This window comes from Carcharodon carcharias, chromosome 18 (assembly GCF_017639515.1).
Source record: "Carcharodon carcharias isolate sCarCar2 chromosome 18, sCarCar2.pri, whole genome shotgun sequence".
In the NCBI taxonomy this organism is placed as follows: Eukaryota; Metazoa; Chordata; class Chondrichthyes; order Lamniformes; family Lamnidae; genus Carcharodon; species Carcharodon carcharias.
This window is the reverse complement of record NC_054484.1, coordinates 36844318-36866965: the sequence shown is the minus strand read 5'-3', so window position 1 is coordinate 36866965 and position 22648 is coordinate 36844318. Positions and strand designations below refer to the sequence as shown.

The 22648-nt window shown below is 43.1% G+C and overlaps 1 protein-coding gene across 2 annotated transcripts in view; it reads right to left on the bottom strand.

Annotated features, from left to right (window-relative positions):
- The window catches only part of LOC121290542 (NXPE family member 3-like), a 65810-nt gene extending 43797 nt beyond the window's left edge, over positions 1-22013 (bottom strand). For both annotated transcript variants that reach the window (XM_041211041.1, XM_041211040.1), the window contains exons 1-2: positions 21607-22013; positions 15054-15145 (exon numbers count right to left, since the gene is read on the bottom strand). The gene's annotated coding sequence lies outside the window, so the exon portion shown is untranslated. The remainder of the gene's footprint in view (positions 1-15053; positions 15146-21606) is intronic.
- Positions 22014-22648: the final 635 nt, after the last annotated feature.

The window sequence follows — 22648 nt, the reverse complement described above, 5'->3', positions numbered from 1 at the left end:
CCTCGGACCTTACCCAGTCTTCAAGGGCGCCTCAGCATTGAGGCACCTTCTCCTTCATGCTGCATCCTCAGCAGTGGCCACCTCTAATGGCTGAGGAAGCCGAGCTGCCAGCCCTCTCATTAGCAACTCTGAGTGCCTCTGTCCTCAATTGGACCACGGTCCTGCCGGCAGCTATTAACTGGCCGTCGTCGGTCCAAGGTATCACCGCACACAAGCATAGTGTTGGCTCCCATTTTTACTTTAAGTGGTGGGATTTCTTTGATGCTGACAAAATTCAGCCCAAAGGTGCAGCAGTGCTGAAGCCTGGGGGACCAAGGTATGGCGGGGTTGGAGCACAGGCAGGGCCAAGTTCGGGCGGTGCCAGGGAATGAGAGAGTGAGTATGTGCTGCAGTGAGTGTGTCTGTGTGGGAGAGAGAGAGAAAGTGAGTGTGTGTGGTAGTGACAGTGAATGTGTGTGGGAGAGGCTGAGCGTGCGTTTGTGTGTGTGTGTGTGTGGGGGGGGGGGGTTGGCGGGAGAGAGAGAGAGTGGGTATGTGTATGTGGGAGAGAGAGTGTGTGTGCGTGGGAGAGTGAGGCTGAGTGTGCACGTGTGGGAGTGAGAGACTGTGTGTGTGTGTGTGTGTGTGTATATAGGAGTGTGGGAGAATGAGAGTGTGTGTGTGAGTAAGAAAGTGTGTGTGTGTGTGGGAGTGAGAGTAACAGAGTGTGTGTGTGTGGATATGAGAGTGAAAGGGTGAGTGTGTGTGGGAGTGAGAGTGTTAAAGAGTGTGTGAGCACAAGAAAGCATTACTTGAGAGTTATTAAATAATTATTTTATGCCAAAACATAATGGGCAGGATTTTTCACTGAGCGGGCAGGCATGGACGCATGATGACATTGGGCGAATGTCCCGACGTCATCGCGCACTCGCACAGAGTTTCGGTTGGCAGGCATGTGCAGGAATCGCCAACAATTAAAAGGCCTGTTAAGGCCATTAACAATGCAATTGATTTAAATTTTTTGCTGCCCGTCCAACCTTAGGGATGGCAGGCAGGCGAAAAGGCCAAGCGGCCTTTGCATTTATTGCAAAACCTCATCCACAGATGGAATGAGATTTTAATCTGTTATATTAAAATTAATTTTATCCTGATTTCTAACATCTCCCTGCTCATGTGACAAAGTCACCTGAGGAGACATTTTTTTTTTAACATTTCAAAAATCTTTATTGTCAATTTTTAAAACTCTTCTCCCTGAGGCAGCTCAGGGAACTTTTCCCGCGCACACCCACGCACATGCACAAACTTGCGCTCTCGCCCTCCTCTCCCTTACACAGGCAGCGGTGAGCGCTGAAGCATGCATTTCACACTGGGCGGGCTTTATTTGAAATTGCGGTCCAGCACCAATCGTGGGCGGCGGTCGGCTTCCTGAACGCTCCCACCCGCCCACACTGAGCCCGCTCAACGAGGGAAAAACCCTGGCCAATGAAATATTGGTTAATTCCTGGATTTCAGTGGTCAATTTAATTTAGCTACTGCTTCCCCAACTGCGTCCTTACCTGCTGTTGGTGCTCATTTGCCACATCAATCATAAAAGAACAACTTATACCTTTACAACATCTGTGATGTCATAAAAATCCCTAGAACCTCCACTGGAGCATTATAAAACAAAATAGAGTGTGAATAAGTATCTGCCTTACTTCCAGGTTACTCAGGTTTCTCACTCATTCTCACCACCACACACCAATACATACACGCACGCTCATTCACAGTGGGTGAGAGTGAGTGAGTGAGCACCCTGAGCCTGGGAGTGAGCTCGATATACACACACACACACACACACCCCGAACCTCTCACACTCTGGTTATTTTTATTAATTACTCTTTTTTAACTTAATAATTTATTGTTATGGCATTGCTTTACTTTTCCAGCGATTGTTTCTTTTATTAATACCTCAACTTTTCTTTTGAAGTTCAGTTTATTGTTGTTCCCAACCTTGTCTTTCCAGAATTTGTTCATTGGCCCCTTGAGTGGGAAAAAATGCAAATGTTGCTCTCTCCCACCGAGCTAAAAGGTTGAACAAGCCTATTGTAAAAGATGCTGATGAATGCAAATCCTCCTCCCTTTTTACAAGGCAATAAATTACATTTTATATATGTTTAAAAAGATTATTCCCAGTTTAATAGTATCACCAAAAATCTTGAAGATTCAGTTCTCAGGTTTCTCATTGTATATCTCAACATTGCAACCAATTTGACCTTTTGAGTAAACAACAGTTTCTTGTCATCTGACAGTGAACATATTTTTGTTTCAGCTTAACAGTTTCCTTTGACTTTCAGTTAACCATTTCTTGAAATGACTGTAATATTCATTGATTGGTATGGAAGCACCTCGTGATCCACGTGTAAGAGTTGAATCTGATTGCACTTTTTGTGATGGCGATTTGGAAATGTTTTGTAATGTTCTTCCAGATATTTTATGAATGAAGTATATTTTTTTTAAAAATCTCTAACTTTGTTACAAAGATTAAAGGCTGAAATTTGCGCTGAGCAGGCAGGCGCGCGCCCAACCTGCTCGAGCATAAAATGCCGCGCGATGACATCAGGCGAGTGTCCCGACGTCATCACCAACTTGCGCGATATTTCAGCCAGCAGGTGTGCGGAGTCGCAGCGTACCCGCCAACAATTAACAGGCCGACTAAGGCCATTGAAATCACAACTGAACGAAATTTTTCACTGCAAAAAGGCCAAGTGGCCTTTGGCTTTTTTAGAAAAACTCATCCCCGGGCAGGATGAGGTTTCTAACTGCAATTAAAAATTAAATAAAAAAATTTTAATTTCATTCATAACATGTCCCTGCTCATGTCACATGAGGGGACATGTTTTTAAACAGTGGTAACTTTTTTATTTTTGTGTTTTTAAATCTTCAGTTCCCTGAGGTAGCTCTGTGCCTCAGGAAGCCTTCACTGCGTGCACTCACACACATGCCTGAGCTTCCACACTCACCCTCCTCCCGCCCCCACCCTGGCAGCGCTGCAGCATGCGTTTCACACCATTAATTGGCCAGCCAGCATGAAATCGATGTCAGGGCCCGATCGCGGGCAGTGGTTGGCTTCGCGACTGCTCCCGAGCCCGCCCAACAAGCTAAAAATCCTGGTTTGAGCCACTATAAATTTTGAACATTTCAGTAATCAACACACAGATTGCCTCATTCGTTTAGACACTCAGGGGAAGGGGATGGGTGGTGGGGTGGTGAGGTCAGCGGCAGGTGGAAGGAAGTGTTAAGGGTAGCTAATTTTAGCTGAGATGACCAGCAACATTCACACACTGTCCACGGGAAGTGGAGCTGGGCAAGACAAATATATAGATTTAGCAAAGTTACTAGAACTGAATGAGGAATTAGCAAGGTGTTGGGTACAGTTTTTTTGGAAGCAGGAAGTATCAGATGATAAATACAAATAGCAGCTAATCGTTCAAAAAGGATGAGCTGTTCACACGACACATAAAAGCATTACTTGGGATTCGATTTTATGTCAAAACCAAATGGAATAATGATTGATTCCTGGAAATCAATGGTCAGTATAATGTAGCTGTTGCTTTCTCAGTTGCGTCCTTACCTGATGTTGGTGCTCGTTTGCCACATCAACCATAAAAGAACAACTTAAATCTTTACTACATCTGTACTCCACTGGGGCACTATAAACCAAAATGTGATATTGAGCCAAGGAAGGAGATATTAAGTCAGATAACCAAAAGCTTAGTCAAAGAGGTGTGTTTTAAGGAGTGTCTTGAAAGACAGAGTGTGATAGAGGTGGAGACAGAGTTTCAGAACTTTGGAACCTAGACAACTGCAAATGTTTCCTTTATCCAATGGACTTTGAACATTGGTCATACCTAGGAAACTTCAATTAAAATAAGTTATCTTTTTAAGGTATAGGTAGCCTGAACTCAAGTTACCATAGGAGTTTCATAACTCCTACGTTCTGCTTAACTTCTTTATGCAACATGCTACTTCGTCATTACAGTTAGAGTTATACAAAATTGTATGTAGATGATCGAGTTTCAAATGAATTGCTTTGCATCAATTTGCTCCATTGTGTTTTAAACTTACTCACAAGCTGCATCGTTGGAAGAACTCTCCAAACTGTTGGGCTGTGCCCAGCTTCACCTACTTTCTAACTAGCAGTTCCGGGAAACTGACAACACGAACATAACGAAATACAAGCAGTAAGCCATTCAGCACCTCGAGCCCGCTCCGGCCTTTGATAAGATTATGACTAATTTGATAATGTTTTGAATTCCACATTCCCATCTACCCCCAATAACCTTTGATTTCCTTGCCTAACAAGAATCTATCTCCACGTTAAAAATATTCAATGAAATACTTAACCCTTAACATTTAAAGGTAGCGCCTGGGGGTTTAGTGAGCACATAAACTATGTGTAAGCAAATGCAGCAAGCACTTCAATTTTTGATTTTTTTTAAAATTCACTTAAAAAGGTCTACTTTTTGTAGAATTGTGGCCTTCCGTATGAAAACTGTTTTCCTTTCATCTGACCATGAATCCATTAAATGTGTCAATAAACAGAATATATTGGATGATAGATGCTGGAAACTGGAAATAAAACCAGCAAACAGAAAATGCTGGAAATGCTCAGCAAATCAGGCAGCGGTGTAGAGGTAATGTCACTGGACTGGTAATCCAGAGGCCCAGGCTAATGCCCTGCAGATACGGGTTTGAATCCCACCATGGCAGCTGGTGGAATTTAAATTCAGTTAATATATCTGGAATTAAAAAGCTAGTCTTGTTAATAGTGACCATGAAACCATTGTCAATTGTCATAACAACCCATCTGGTTCATTAATGTCCTTTTTTCATTCATTCATGGGATGAGAGAGTTGCTGGCTAGGCCAGCATTTATTGCCAATCCTTAATTGCCTTTGAGAAGATGATGCTGAGCTACCTTCTTGAACTCCGGCAGTCCATGTGGTGTAGGTACACCCATAGTGCTATTAGGGAGGGTGTTCCAAAATTTAGGGAAGGAAAGCTGCCGTCCTTACCTGGTCTGGCCTATATTTGACTCTAGACCCACATCAATGCGGTTGACTCTTAAATGCCCTCTGAAATGGCCTGGCAATCCAATGTGAAATCAAACCCAGCCAATTATTGCCCCATCAGTCTACTCTCGGTCATCAGCAAAGTGATCGAAGGGGTCGTTGACAGTGCTATCAAGCAGAACTTGCTCAGAAACAACCTGCTCACTGACACCCAGTTTGGGTTCCACCAGAGCCACTCAGCTCCTGACCTCCTTACAGCCTTAGTTCAAACATGGACAAAAGAGCTGAACTCCCGAAGTGAGGTGACAGTGACTACCCTTGACATCAAGGCAACATTTGACCGAGTGTGACATCAAGGATCCTTAGCATAACTGGAGTCAATGGGAATCGGTGGGGAAAGCTCTCCACTGGTTGGAGTCATACCTAGCACAAAGGAAGACAGTTGTGCTTGTTGGAGGTCAGTCATCTCAGCTCCAGGTCATGACTGCAGGAGTTCCTCAGGGTCCGTGTCCGAGGCCCAATGACCTTCAGCTGCTTCATCAATGACTTTCCTTCCATCATAAGATCGGAAGTGGGGACGTTCACTGATGATTGCACAATGTTCAGCACCATTTGCCACTCCTCAAATACTGAAGCAGTCTTTGCCCATGTGCCGCAAGACCTAGACAATATTCAGGCTTGGGCTGATAAGTGGCAAGTTACATTTGCACTACACAAGTGCCAGGCAATGACCATTTCCAACAAAAGAGAATCTAACCATCTGCCTTTGACATTCAGTGGTATTACAATCACTGAGTCCCCCACTATCAACATCCTGGAGCTTACCATTGACCAAAAACTGAACTGACCAGCCATATTAACTTTGTGGCTACAAAGGGCATCAGAGGCTGCGAATTCTGCAGGGAGTAACTCATCTCCTGACTCCCCAAAGCCTGTCCACCAAGGAACAAGTCAGGAGTGTGATGGAATACTCTCCACTTGCCTGGAGAGTTGCCTCCGTCAACACTCAAGAAGCTCAACACCATCCAGGACAAATCAGCCTGTTTGAATGGCACCCCATCCACCACCTCCAACATCATTTCCCTCCACGTTGATACACAGTGAAAGCAGTGTGTACAATCTTTAAGCTGCATTGCAACTCACCAAGGCTCCTTCGACAACACCCGCCAAACCCATGACCTCCACCACCTAGAAGGATAAGGGCAGCAATGCTTTGGAACACCACCACCTGCAAGTTCCACTCCAAGCCACACACCATCCAGACTTGGAACTATATCACCATTTTTTCACTGCCGTTGGGTCAAAATCCTGAAACTCTATCCCAAACAGCACTGTGGGCATACTACACCACATCAACTGCAGTGGTTCAAGAAGGCTGCTCACCACCACCTATGCAAGGGCAGTTAGGGATGGGCAATAAAAATGTTGGCTTAGCCAATGATGCCCTCATCCCAGGGGGAAAAAAATAAAAATCTGTGGAGAGAGAACCAGGGTTAATATTTCAGCTCTGTGACCTTTCATCAGAACTGGAAAAAGTTTCTGTTTTTATTTCCCATTAAATATGTGCCTCTTATTCACATTCCACCTTCGATTGACCATCTCTATCTTTAAGCTGGTAACAGGTTACTCCAGAGATGCACATTTTGACCATGCATTGCATTGACTGCCCTGCTTGTTCAGGTACTCAAGGGGTGGAGAGGAGTGAGTTGAAGGATAATTAGTGACCTCAGGGTAAAGGCACCCCTAAGTAAAAGTGACCACAATATGATTGAATTTTACATCCAGTTTGAGAGGGAGAAGAGTGGGCCTAAGACTAGTATCTTAAACTTAAATTAGGGCAACTATGTGGGGATGAAAGCTGAGCTAGCTGAAATGAACTGAGAAACTAGGCTAGAGGGTAGATCAATAGAGAAGCAGTGGCAAACATTTAACGGGATATTTCAGAGTATTCAGAATAAGTACATTCCTACTATAAAGAAAAATTCTAAGGGGAGGACCCACCATCCGTGGTTAACTAGAGATGTTAGGAAAACATACAACTCCAGAAAGATGAGTGGCAGAACAGATCAATGGACAGAATATAAAGAATGTCAGAGAATGACTAAAAGGTTAATCAGGAGAAGAAATTAGAGTAGGAGAGGAAGGTAACTAGAAATGTAAAAATGGATAGCAAGAGTTTCTTACAGGTACTTAAAAAGGAAAAGAGTAAGTAAAGTGAGTGTTAGTCCTCTAGAGAGCGACAGTGGGGAGTTAATAGTAGATAATAAGGAAATGGCAGAAGAAATGAACAAATATTTTGCTTCTGTGTTCATTATAGAGGATACAAAAAACATCCCAGTAATAGCTGAAAATCAGGAGGTGAACGGGAGAAAGAAACTTGGTGAAATTGAAATCCCTAGGGAAACAGTACTGGGCAAATTGATGGGGCTGCAGGCTGGCAAGTCTCCAGGTCCTGATGGACCACATCCTAGAGTCTTAAAAGAGGTGGCTAATGAAGTAGTCAATGCGCTGGTATTAATTTTTCAAAATTCGCTAGATTCTGGAAAGGTTCCATCAGATTGGAAAGTAGCAAATATAACCCCTCTATTCAAGGAGGGAGGGAGGCAGAAAACAGGAAACTATAGACCGGTTAGCTTGACATCTGTCATGGGGAAGTTATTAGAATCGATCATTAAAGAGGTTATAGCTGGGCACTTAGAAGAGCTCAAGGCAATTGGGAAGAGTCAGCATGGTTTTGTGAAAGGAAAATCATGTTTAACCAATTTATTGGAGTTTTTGAAGGATTAACATGCGCAGTGGATAAAGGGGAGCCTGTAGACATACTATACTTGGATTTCCAGAAGGTATTTGATAAGGTGCCACATCAAAGATTATTATGGAAAATAAAAGTGAATGGTATAGTGGGTAACATATTAGCATGGATAGAAGGTTGGTTGGCTGACAAAAGTAGAGAGTATGCTTAAATGGCTCTTTTTCTGATGGGCAGGATGTGACGAGTGGCATCCCACAGGGGTCTGTACTGGGGCCTCAACTTTTTACAATTTATACCAATGACTTAGATGAGGGGAATGAAGGCAAGGTAGCTAAATTTGCAGATGACACAAAAATAGGGAGGAAAGTATGTTGTGAGAAGGACATGAGGAGGTTGCAGATGTATATAGACAGGTTGAGTGAATGGGCAAAGATCTGGCAAATAGAGTCTAATGTAGGAAAATGTGAAGTTGTTAACTTTGGTAGGAAGAACAAAAAAGCAGAGTACTATTTAAATAGAGAACAACTGCATAATTCTGAGGTGCAGAGGGATCTCGGTGTTCTAGTACATGAGTCACAATAAGTTAGTATGTAGGTATAGCAAGTAATTAAGAAGGCTAATGGAATGCTATCCTTTATTTATTTAAAGTGCAGCCATGTGCACACCTCTCGATGCTTCCAGCCCATGACTGCTGCACAGAAGACATGGCCCGAAAGGCAACAGGACTGCAGCCCCCCCCACAATTCAGTGGCTTGTCCCGGGAACATCTTTTGGACACCATGGAGGCCTGCCATAGTATCCTCTGCCCCCACTCTGGGCAAAGGCCAGCAAGCAAGGTTACCAATCCAGCATGGGAGGCAGTGGAAGCTGTGGTCAGCGCCAATGCACTGAAGAAGAGGACAGCCACATAGTGCCAATAGAGGATGAATGGTCTCCTCTGTTCCGCCAGGGTAAGTCATTCTTCTCATCACTCTCAACTCACACACATCCACAGGGATCTCACACCTCAAGGGTCAACACCACTAACTCTCACACACACCCTCACATCTCCATCAGGCTCATATCCTCTCAAATTCGCATCCTCTTCCCATCCATGGCTCCACTCACCACGCAAATATTCTGCTCAGAGCCATGCTCACATTCTGGCTCAAGCAGCAGAGAGCGGTCCCAGATCAGGTGTGAAGTGACCCACATTAGGCCCCTCACTCCCTTTGAGGAGCGCGCCATCACGCTGACTGGTGAGGACGTGGGACCAAGCCTGAGGCAAGGGTGAGGTCAGCGGCAAGCACCTAAGTGAGGATCCTGCACCACAGCAACCCTCTCTCAACGCAAATGTGAGTGCTCTCTCTCCTGCTTTTCACCAATCATCTCTACTTTGATTCACAGGGACCAGGTGCCAAGCGACCAGCAACCTCAGCCAGCCAGTCCCTCAGCTGCAACCAAGTCCTCACCTCCAACCAAGAGGACACCTCCTCCATTGAAGAGCTGGAAATAAGCAGCCTGGACGATCTGTCACAGCGCTTACCCAAACCCTCCACCAGCGCAGAGACACACACCTCAGTGATACCTAGATCTAGAGAAGGCTTGTGTTCACAATTTGATGGTCACCGCACGGACGCGTGTCCACAGCATGAGGACACAGGTTCAGCCAAGCACCCTGGCACTCGGAGGACTGTTGGGGAAAAGGCATCTCTGAGGTCTGAGTCAGGTGCCAAGCCTCTGGATTTGGCCCTGACACCTTCATTCCCCCCTCCAAAAGACACCCCCCAGCACCTTCATTGCCCCCCTCCCAACCTCACACCCCGCCTGACACCTTTGCACCTCCTCCCAACCTCATCCCCCCCGACACCTTTGGTGCTTCCCTCCAACCTCATACCCCCCGACCCCGACACCTTTGTTCCCTCCAAGCCTCACCATCCCACCCAGCCAGACACCATCATTCCCCCTTTCCAACCTCACCCACTCCACCCCCGACACACCTTCCTCTCCAACCCAACTCCCCCACCCCTAACCCCGGTACATCGTCTTCTCCCACTCACACCCCTCAACAATCATCCATAGCAGAACATGGCCAAGACACTGAAGTCCCAAAGCAGACCCTCAGTGGTGAATTTCCACCTTCTGTGCACTGCTTTGTGGCTAGGCCATGTCCAACAAAATCCACCCAGCATGAGATGGACATTCCTCCAGGGTCCCATTGCTGTCGGGCTTCAGCATCTTTGGCTCCTTGGATGTCCACGATGTGAGCGAGGCCCTAACGGTATGTCCCGATTTCTGCACATTACACTTGTCAAGACATGTTCTACACCAACATGTTTTCCTGTCGATGTAGATGGTAAATTTAACATGGGGGGATGATTCCAGTGAGCTGGGCTTATAATGATATGCAGATGTATTTTTATAACGAAGTTCCCTACATCCAGCAGCAGGAAACACAGCCCGCCATTAACGGATGATTGCAAATGCATTTCACGAAAGTGTGAAATCGATTTCTGGCCTTGCTGCCATATTGTCCGCTCACACCCACCATGACGACCACCACCAGCTGGCACAGACGATTCTGCCCACGCAGTTAAAACAGTGTTACAAAACATTCTCCAAAAAAACCCACTTAGTCAGAACACACAGGTAAACCACTTGGCAACAGCTCCCTTATAGGTTTAAATAAAAAAATCCAGTAATATTACCCAAGGCAAAGGCTACTGCTACTTGAATAAGGTATACCCCACGAATTCTCCCTCTCTTCCACTCTGCTGTGGAAAAAAGCTGAAGAAACAGATTGCTTTCTGAAAACAAAGACTTTTCTGGCTTGACACTGGATGGCTGCTTCAAATTTACAACTTTTCTCAGCACAGAGCTGGTCTCAGGACATCTCCCCGACACAGTCAACACAACTCAACTAAACATCTTTCCTTAAATGTCCTTTTCCCCTTTGATCTTAGAAGCTGTTGCTCTAAGCACCACTTTGTACTCAATTTTTGCAAAATACAAAAATCGTCCATGTTTTCCTACTGCCTCCACTTTCAGGTAAAATAAAATTGAATAACCTTCGCTTGCTTACCTCATGTGAGTCGTGAAAGTCATTTGCCACTTCTAAACTCACTTTTGAAATTTAACAGCTGAAAAGTCAAGTGCCTACTTTTCTTATAATGCAAATTTTAAACCCAAACTATTTACTCCTACATTCAACTTCACCATAGCCTCTCATTACAAATGCATGCATTTAGCTCACAGGCACACAGCCTTCTTTACAGAATACATATTCACACCAGAAAAATTTTAAATTATACACAAGAACATAAGAAACAGGAGCAGCATTAGGCCATTTGGCCTGTCAAGCCTGCTCCATCATACAATATAATCATGGTTGATCTTCTACCTCAACTCCACCTTCCTGCACTATCCGCATATCACTTAATTCCCTCAAAATCCGAAAATCTATCGATCGCTATTATGAATATAAGAACATAAGAAATCTACACATCACACAGCATACACAACACAAGGATGACTTCAAAGCAGGTTTCAGTATAATGTATGAACATACAAATTTGGAACAGGAGCCCCTCAAGCCTGCTCCTCCATTCAATAAGATGATGGCTGATCTGACTGTAAGCTCCCACCTACCCCAGATAACTTTTCCTTCCTTGTTTATCAAGAATCTATCCAGCTCTGCCTTAAAATATTCAAAGTTTCTGCTTCCACCGTCTTTTGAGGGAGGGAGTTCCAAAGATTCACTACCCTCTGAGAGAAAAACTTCTCATCTCTGTCTTAATTGGGTCACCCCTGGTTCTAGATTCTTCCACAAGAGGAAACATCCTCTCCACATCCACACAGTCAATATCCCTCAGGATCTTAAAGGTTTCAATCAAGTCACCTCTACAAACCTAGCCTGTCCAACCTATCCTCATAGAACAGCCTGCCCATTCCTGGTATTAGCCTAGCAAACCTTCTCTAAATTACTTCTAATGCATTTACATCCTTCCTTAAATAAGGAGACCAATGCTGTACACAGTACTTCAGATGTGGTCTCACCAGGGCACTTTTACAACTGAAGCATATCCTTCTTACTTTTGTATTCAATTCTCCTCACAATAAACAATAACATTCTTTTAGCTTTCCTAATTACTTGCTCTACATGCATACTAACCTTTTGTTGTTCATGCGCTAAGACACCCTGAATCTCAGAGCTCTGCAATCCCTCAAGAATTAGATAATAAGCTTATTTTTTATTTTTCCTGCCAAAATGGACCATTTCACATTTGCCCACATTATACTCCATTTGCTAGATTTTTCCCACTCACTTAACCTATCTATATCCTTTTGTAGCCTCCTTATGTCCTCTTTAAAACTTACATCCCCATCTATCTTTGTCTCATCAGCAAATTTAGCAACCATATCTTTGGTCCCTTCATCCAAGTCATTTATATAAATTGTAAGAAGTTGAGGCCTCAGCAATGATCCCTGTTGCACACCACTATTTGTGAGGAAATAAGTTTAAGTTATATTTGTATTTGTGGGTGTTAGGAAAGAGTTAAGCTTTAATATTTAAGTTGATTTGTGTTTCTGTATCTGTGTATTAGTTGAGTTTTAGTTTCACTTTAAAAAGGTGCCTGCATTTCAAATGAGAGTTTTACAACTGTTGCAGTTAAGGTAAACAAACAAGAGTAGAAGAATTCGGTTGTTGCCTAACATCAGGGGTCCAGAGAGGCAGGTCCCTCCCACAGACACATACAGAAAGCTAGAAACAACAGTTTGATTTTGGAAGCTGTTTGAGTTCAGTTGGTTTTGAAAGTAGCTGCCAGGAAAGACTGGTACAAAGGGAACAAATAGCCAGTCCGAAGCCAAAGATAAGATCCCAAAATCCAGTGGGGTGAAACAGGAGAAAGTTCCAAGAAGACCTTCTAGTCCAAGAGAGGACAGGAACCTGTAAAACGTCCTGCTAATGAAGTTAAGAGTGAGGGACAGAGAGAAAAGCTCCAAGTTTCAGATTTTAACAGACAAAAGCTGCAGAAAGCAGGTTTAAAGCAAGAACAACTTGCAAGAGGCAAGAAGGTCCAAAGAGATGGCTGAAGGGCTATAAAGCTTTGCTATGGGCCGTGAAGCAGTGGTATGCTGTTGACGGCTGAGTCGATGAGAGCGAGTGCGTGGAAGACAGCTTGAATGCATATGGTGACACAGGGAAGAGGAACATCGGAAGGAAAGTTCAAAACCCTGGAGGTGAACCGTTGCGGAAGGCATCTGAGAGAAAGTGTTGGTTTCAGAGAAGATTCCAAGGCGAGGTCTTGGAGAGTGGAAATTGGAAACACTCGTGTGAAAGACGGAGTGCAGTGAGACCGGTTGAGTGACGGTGTGACAAGTGTCTGGGGCAATTGAGGAGAGATCCATTGCATCTGTTGAGGCAGCATCCGTCACTTGGTTTCAGAGAGTGGTGTGTCTGACCACAGGGTGCCTTTTGGTACATGGGCTGTGTACTTACTATGGACATTAGAGTATAAGATAGCTTTTGTAACTTGTGTTATCCTTACAAATCTGTATATATCTGTGAAGGTATAGTTGTAGGTGAGGGAGTATTCTTTATTTATTTATTTGTGTTGAACAAATGTTTTATTCTTTTGTTAAAAGTTTATCAACTGACTCCTGTGATTCTGTTCAGCTACTCTCCATGTACCTAAACAAACAAATAAAAGTAAGGATCTATCAGCTAGGTTCCACCCTAGGATCAGGCTTGTCCAGGGGTAATCTCAGCTGGGATCATAACATAATAAAGGTCAAAATCCTGGAACTCCCACCCCACAGCACTGTAGGGGTACTCGCACCATATGAACTGCAGCGGCTCTGTGGAAATCTCTGCTCCAGGGGGTTGTGGATGTGCCATCGATGAATATAAATATATTCTATAAATAAATATAATGCTGAGATTGACAGATTTTTGGTCTCTCATGGAATCAGGGGATATAGGGAGCAGGTGGGAAAATGGAGTTGAAGCCCAAGATCAGTCTCAATCGTATTGAATGGTGGAGCAAGCTCAAAGGGCTATATGGTCTACTCCTTCTCCTACTTCTTGTGCTCTTATTCTTGTCTCCAGTTCCATGTGTTCTCATGTTTGCTAGCAGTCTATGACATGGAAACTTACTGAATGCCTTTTTGAAGTCGATGCCCCAGATTTGATGTTGAAAGTAACTGCGAGGCTTTCAGTGCTTACGATTATTATAGAGCAAATTGAACAACAATTTATAGCATTCACACGCAATCATAGCATTCAGAAATTCAGAAGCTGCTGTCTAATTTGTCCTGCTCTTTCAGAAACTTTGCTACAGTGATACCTCACCAAGAAACTTGGCATTGAGATTCAAGGATATGAAGTTTCTGTCCTTATGAACTAGGTACAAATTCCTTTCCCAAGACACCAACTCCATCCCTCTCTCCCTGTCAATTGAATGAAGCTGAACCAAACTGTTTGCAACTCTGGTGTCATATTTGAGTCTTAGATGTGTTTCCAAGCACATATCTGTGCCATCACAGAGATCACCTTTTTCCATCACCGTAACATTGCCTGACTCTGCCAATACCTCAACCCATCTGTTGCTGAAACTCTTATCCATGCCTTTGTTACTTGTAGACTTGACTATTCTCATGCTCTCCTGGCCAGTCTCCTGTGTTCTACCTTCCATGAGCTTGACATCATCCAAAATTCTCATACCCTTATCCTAACTTGCACCAAGTCCTGTTCACCCATCATCCCAGTGCTCACTGACTTAGATTGGCTCTTAGTTAAGCAACAGATCAAATTTACATTTGCATCCTTGTTTTCAAATTTCTCCATGGCTGTGCCCCTTCCTACTTCTAATCTCCTCCAGCCCTACAATCCTCTGAGATATCTGCACTTGTCTACTTATGGTCTTTTGAATATTCTTGATTTCCATTGCTTAAGCGTTGATGGCCATGCCTTCAGCTGCCAAGGCCGTAAGCTCAGGAATTTCCTGCATAAATCTCTTTACCTCCTTACCTTGCTTTCTTTCTTTAAGACACTGCTTAAAGTCTACTTCTTTGGCCAAACTTTTGATGATTTGCCCTAATCTTTCATGCGGAAAGATGTCAAATCTTGCTGTATAACACTCCTTGCAAAGCACCTAGGAATATTATATTACATTAAAGGCACTAAACAAAAGCAAACTGTTGTGTTCTATAAAATATCTGTGGACACTTCTTAACTAGGTTAGTCACTTCCTCAAAAAATTTAACTAGGTTTATTATACATGACTTACCCATTACAAATCCATGCTGGCTTCCTCTGATTAGATCCTTTTGGTCCAAGTACTCAATTGTGTGTCCCGAATATTAGATTGCTGTGATCTAGCTGAAATCAAAAGAAGAGAAAACTATATTTTTAAAAATGTGACTTGTAGCAGGGCTTTTGCCTTGACTTGACAGGAAGTCCTCCAACACTGCTAGCAGAAGGATTACCAATAGAGGTTATTGGGCTGGGTTTGTGTGTTAGGCTTGTAAAACTCAAGTCAGGCTAATTCCTGATTTCAGAAATCTGCACCCACTTCCTCACTCAATTCCCACCATATTTTCGTCTCGAAGAGGTGTGCATGGGATAAGGATAAGTTTTGCAACTCCCGACTGGGTGCGGGCTGGGTGCAGGTTCAGAAGAGTTCAGGTGTGGAAGCAGACTGGCTAGAAGGCCCGCCTCAGTTCTCAGGAACATCGATCCAGCTCTCCACATCATTCTTCTGCCCCCTCACTCTCACCATGCCACCCACCCTCCATGTCCCCTCAAACCTCCATGCCTCCTCCATACCCCTCACATACCTCATGTTCCCTCATACCCCCAGGCCCAATCTATGCCTCTTCAAACTTCCACCATGCCCCCATTTCCCATGATTCCTCCATAGCCATTCACTCAGTATACACAATGGACAGGCCTCAGGAGCCACGTAATAGAAATGGGAAGTCTTTGAAATGTACAAAAATTAAACCTCCAACAATCTAACAGAGTTGTCATTCAAACACATACCATTTAAACTGAATAAAAACTCCAGGCCCATTGAAATAAACTTAAATCCCCTCAAGTAGTCATTCAGGTGTTAAAAACAAACAGAAACCACATTAAAGACAGGTAATCCTTTAGCAACCTCTTAAAATTGTTAATAAAACTGTGTGCACAACCTCTGGCTGATCTAAATGGTTCACTAGCTTTTGAAACTCAGCCATGCATTCTTAATGGCTCAGCTGTCAAAACATATCATTGCAGCTCCAGAACATGGAGCCTATTGAAACTGAAACCGATGGCTCGGTTTTCCCCAAGCTACACCAGATGCCCCCTCATTCAAACAATTCCAGGAGCAGGTGGCTGTTATTTCTAAGTTAAAGCAATAGGCCAATGTTTTTCTAGGTTAAACTACTATGGAAATTACATTACTTCAGATCACGACACTAGAGTTCTCAAACACTGTTTTCTATAGCTTTGAATGCATAGTAGAACTTTTTCAAATATGCAATCCTGGTCAATGTAATGGTCAACCTACCTTGGCAGGACCAAGTTCTATGATCAATTATTGCAGTAAAAACACATCTAACTTATAAGGCAGCATCTAATAATAACATTTGAAGTCGTCAAAAGATTTAATACTTACCCGTCAGAATGCTCCTAACTGCTCAGGAGGCTGCCCCCAAGATTCCCGAACTCTCTTACTTGGCGGGTTTTCCAAAGGTTTCCAAAGCCCACTTAGTCCAACGAGAATACTGAGGGACATGAAAAACTAATTTCCCTTAGGCCTATCAATGATAACCCAGACGTCGCAGGCCACACTTATGGGGTTGTAACCCAAACCTCTTCCCACTTATAGTAAGTTTGCGAATGGGGTCTTTTTGAGCAGTAAATTCACATTTCCAGTCAGGTGCCTCTGTTTTTCCAATTTCCACACCCATTCTTGACTTTTTTGGGTATGAAAATCCAGCCCATTGTCTCAGGTTAAAATAAGTGACCATGAGAGTGGATTACACATAAGTCATTATATCCATGCTAATGAAATAAATAAGTTTTGATCACTAAATTTGTTCAGACAAAATTAATATGCTTTATTTTTCAAGACACTGTAGTCTGCTGTGGTTGGCTCTGGGCGAGAACCAGGATTATAAGAGAGCTGGACGCAGGATCCCATTTTATGGGGAGGCCGTGGCATAGTGGTATTGTCACCGGACTGGTAATCCAGACACCCAGGGTAATGCTCTGTGGACCTGGGGTTGAATCCCACCAAGGCAGGTGGTGGAGTTTGAATTCAATAAATATCTGGAATTAAAAGTCTAATGACCATGAAACCACTGTTGATTGTTGTAAAAAACCCATGTGGTTCACTGATGTCCTTTAGGGAAGGAAGTCTGCTGTCCTCAACTGGTCTGATCTACATGTGACTCCAGGCCACAGCAATGTGGTTGACTCTTAAAAATGCCCTCTGAACGTGGGCAATTAAGGATGGGCAACAAATGCTGACCTAGCCAGCGATGCCCACAGCCCATGTATAAATAATTTTAAAAATGTACAAATTCAACTATTTCACATTCCTAATACCATCACACAATATGCATACTTGACAGTTGGAAAAATTGTGACCAAAACCTCTGCTATCTCCTTTCTGGCTTCTTACAGAAGCCTAAGGAGCTTGCCATCAGGTCCCACAACATCCACCTATAATGGACTAACTCCTCTGAAAGGACAAAGATTCTTCAGGATACACAAGGAAAAGGAGGGGGCCAGGAACTGCTAATACAGTGCGAAAGAGCCATTCAAAATGGCAGTCAAAATCTCCCAATTCCTCATTTGGCCATTACATCTGTATTCAGTTTAAGTTCTACTAATTTGCAAAACAGAAAAATATCCTTTTCCACAATTATTGGAATTGGATTCTATATCTTTCTCCACTTCACCTGCATTAATTTTTAAAAGACATCCTTTTTAATTATTGGTTTAGTTTTAATCTCTTTATTTATCCATGGAACACCATTCTTTGGTGTAGCCATTTTCAGATAATAGTAGTCAATTGATTTTGTATTTTATCCAGCTCACATTAGAAGATTTCGCACCAGCAACTAGTTTGCAAACTTTTCTGCCCAACTACTTTGAGCCAAATTCACTTACTAAAATTTGCCTCTTACAGTGATGATACCTAGCACTATGTCACCACCATCTCACTTGACTCTTCCACTCTCTCTAATTTGTCACACTAATTGTGAGGCATCCAGTACTGGATGGGAACAACTTTTCCCCAACTAAATATTGGGAAACCAAGGTCTTTGGTTCCCACAACCATCTCTATTTCACTCCAGGCAATTGCCTGAGGTTTATCCAGACAGTTCATAGACCTGATATCCTTTTAGACCATAATACACACATTTAATGCCAAGACCACCTACTTGCAGCTCCATAACACTGTTTCTGTCCCACCTTCATTCACCTGCTGCTGAAATCCTCAACCATGCCTTCGCTTCCTCTAAACTATACCAAACCGAAACTCTCCCGATCAACCTCCCATCTTCCATAAGCTCGAGGTCATCCTAAACTCTGGTACCCATATCATAACTCATACCGAATCCTGTTCAACCATCACCCCTGTACTTGCCAACACACCCTGGCTCCCAGTCCACCACTGATCTCAATTTTCTTCTTTGATTTCAAATCCTCCCAGGGTCTCACCCCTCCCCATCTCTATAATTTCCTCCATCTTACAACTGATTGAGATCTCTGCGCTCATCCAATTCTGAACTCTTGGACAATCCCAATTTTAATCACTCCACCATTGGTGGCTGTGCCTTGAGCCGCTAGGGCCCTAAGCTCTGGAATTCCCTCCATAAATCTCTCCACCTCTATTTCCCCCTTAAGACACTCCTTAAAAACCACCTTTTGATCAAGCTTTTGGTCATCTGCCCTAATATCACCTTATGGGTCTTGGTATCAAATTTTGTTTGACAACAGTCCTGTAAAGTGCCATGGAACATTTTACTATGTTAAAGACAATACATCAATACAAATTTTTTTCAGTCCAGTACTCTTATATCTAACTCATCATTCTGTTCTATTCTCACACAAGACCTAGCAAACAGCGTTATGACCGCAAGCTCATACAGTTATTTGCCCCATTTACTTTCTAGAAATGAATCAAACATTACTTCTTTCATTTTCAGAAAGATATTAGCCAACAAAGAAACAAAGGAAAATAGTAGGCTTTTAAGTTCCTCAAGCTTGTTCCACCATTCAGTTGGATCACAATTGATCTGTACCTCAAATTCAATTATTCATCTTTGTTTCATAACCCTAAGTATTTTTACATAAGAAAAAACCTTCAATCTCACTCCTGAACATTTCAAACGACTCAGCAATCACAGCCTTTGGAGGGAAGAGAGTTTCAGATGCTAAATCTGATTTTAAAACAATGCCTCTGGATTCCTTTATCAGAGGAAACAGTTTTGCTCCATCTACACTCAAACTTATATACTCAGGAACACAAACCAAGTCTGTGAAATCCTTTCGCATAATTTAATATTTCAACCCTGGTATTATTCTGGTGAATCTGCACTGTAACTCCTCTAGGCTTGTAAGGAGGAACAGAACAGACTCTCACAGGCTAGTATATATTTCTTGAGGTTTGGTAGTCAAAACTGAATGCAGTACCCATGATGGGGTCTGACCAACTAAAGTATCACTTTCTCACTTTTGTATTTCACTCCCCTTAAGATTATTGTCCATTAGCTGTTTTTCATTAGCCTGTTTAACTACTGGATGCGTTCTAAAAACATCTTTCACTTTGACTACAGTGTTAACTTTATTCAGCCCATTTTGGGATAGCTAAATATCCCAGTATTATTACTCTCTTGTCCTTGTATACCTGTCTGAATTGTGAGTAGGTTTTAATCATTCCCTCATCTCCACTGTTTGTCAGTTTGCAGTGTACAGCAACAGCTGTACCATTCCCATTTTATTAATAAACTTCCTTATCTCTTGATGCAAAGAACTGTATTATTTCACTTTTTTAAAGAATTTATTCATTCTTCCATTAGAATTGAGTCTTAAAGCAACTTCCAACATTCTCCTTCAATTCTGATGTGTTTTTTTTAGGTTATTCACTTTGCAAGAATAGTGAAGTAGACTCTTTCTTTCACAGATGTGGAACTTGTAAATCTTGATGTTCAGAGGGACTTGGATGCACTCATAAAAGAAACACAAAATTTGTATGCAGGTACAACAAGCAATTAGGAAGGCAAATGGCACGTTGGCCTTGGGAATGAGCACAGGAATAAATAAGTCCTGTACCATCGAGGCCTTCCATTCCCAGTGGGCACCGCAGGGGCTGGGGTGCTTTATAGATCCCTTTAATCACATTTTGATTTAATGTTTGTAAGTTTCCTTTGAATTTTGTCTTTTATTTTTGCAGTTTCCCTTTAAGGAACTGCCTTTCACTTTATCCCTTGATTTGTTAATTTAGTTTATTTGTTTTGTAACAAACGATTTACTATTGTAAAAGGTTTTGGTAAGACCACACTGGAGTACCCTGTGCAGTTTTGGTCTCCATATTTAAGTATGTAATTGCATTGGAAAACATCCAGCAAAGGTTCACTAAATTGGTTCCTGGGTTGAGATTGTTGCTCTTTGATGGGAAGCTGAATAAATTGGGCTATACTCTCAACAGTTTAGAAGAATCTCATTTAAACATACAAGATTTTGAAGGGACTTGACAGGGTAGAGGCTGAAAGGTTGTTTCTGCTGGCTGGGGAATCAAGAAGACGGGAGAGCGGGTTGGGCACAGTATCAGGATAAGGGACCAATCATTTAGGACCGAGGAGAAATTTCTTCACTCAAAGGGTTGTGAATCTTTGGAGTTCTCTACCTCAGGGGATTGTAGATGCTCTGTCATTTTATATATTTAAGGCTGGGATAGACAGATCTTTGGTCGGTCAGGGAATCAAGGGACATGGGGACCAGCGGGAAAGCTGAGTTGAAACCGAAGATCAACCATGATTGTATTGAATGGCACAGCAGGCTTGACAAGCCATAAGGTATACTCCTATTTCTTATGGTTTTACATTCAAATTATGTTTTAAAAATCCCTTATTAGTATCGCCAACCTATACTGTTCTCTCCCACTCTCTTGAAAATGTTATAGCTAAGAATTTCAGGCCCCAGTCCAGTCTAAACCCAAGTCTCAGTTTTCACTGCAAATCTTCTTATCCTCTCCTCGGTTATTGACATCTCTAACTCTATTTTGTTTGAATGCGTTGTGTATTCACAAACATAACAGCAGGGTTACCGAGGTTATTAAGGCTCGGCCGCAAACAGTGACCAATCAGAAGGAATGAGTTCGTGGCTAGAGAACAGAGGCAAGTAGGGACATCAAGAGAGGCAGTGGTGAGGTACAGCTGGGTGTCATCAACATGCACATGGAACCTAATATTTTGGGATGATATCGCCAAGGGGCAGCAGGTAGAAGATAAACAGGAAGGGGCCAAGAATAGATCTCTGAGGGTCAGCAGAGATAACGGTGTGGTGAACAGAAGCTATTGCAGGCAATTGGCTATCGACGACTAGGTAGACTAGAAGACAACAGCACGGTTAACCAAACATAAATATATTATGGAAACGAAACATTTATCCTGGTAGCAGCAGAAATAGCAGATACTCACTTAAAATCAGCTAGGGAGTTCACATAATCCTTTGAGACGAGTGAGTCAACGTTTGTTGAATTAACCTAAATACCGAACCAAGAATGTCACCAAGCAAGGTATGAAGTAAACAGGCCAAATATAAAACAAAAACAGAATTACCTGGAAAACCTGGTCTGGCAGCATCGGCGGAGAAGAAAAGAGTTGACGTTTCGAGTCCTTATGCCCCTTCAACAGGCCAAATATATCCGTCAGATACCAAAAGCCCAGTTTTTTTCCTTAGGAAAATAGAAGCACATTTTTTTTCTTCCACTTGCTCATATACTTTACGAGGAGAAAGCAAACCAAAGAAATCATCGGAAGTCAAATCATGTTCCTCCTTCTGGGCCGGTAATAAAACTTCAAGCTGGAAACGAAAAGCGGAACATGCGACTCTGCAGTCGTTCTGAAAATAGTATTTTTCCTGTTAAGATAATAATCATGTAAGGGAAAACTACCCCCAGTCCTCCTCCATCTCCCTAGCCCTTTACTCTAGCTCACAGCCGCACTGCACCCCCTCCAGTAACGATAACTGACAGCTGCAGCTTCCACCAATCCTAATCCAACAGCTCGCCAGCCATTGGCTAGCACGACCATTACTTTCCCGCATCCAATCAGCCGCCTTCCCCCCCACCCCACCCCAACGCCGAGCCAATAGCGCTGTGGGGAGACAGGGTTAAACCCTGATTGACGGGCAATGGTGAGGGGCGTGCCCCGCCGGCTGACTGACAGCAGCAGCGTCCAATGGGACTGCTCTTCCCTGCTCCGTCCACATCAGTTAGATGCTGGACAGCGGCTTCAATGCACCCCCCGCCCCCCACTAAGTGTGCAGCAACAACGGCAATTGCTCATCATTCATTAACTGCACTGCATTAAAACCAAATCATAGCCATCTAAAGTCGTGTGTTATATTCTCGCCCGTTTGCTTACCAGCTCGATGGTAACCAGGTTGCAAGCAGCGGCTGCAAATACAATTCACCCCATCCTGCAGTCAGCTCTGCGGTTCACCTCACACTACAGCCCGCAACCTGCTTCTGCGCATCTGTTAGTATGCAAGGAACGGCAAAGCGGAGATCATAAACATCTGATAAATTTGAGCGGTTTGTCGAAAACAGTAAAGCAACTTGCATTGTCTTCCCCTTATTCCTTAGTGCTGATTACCAGG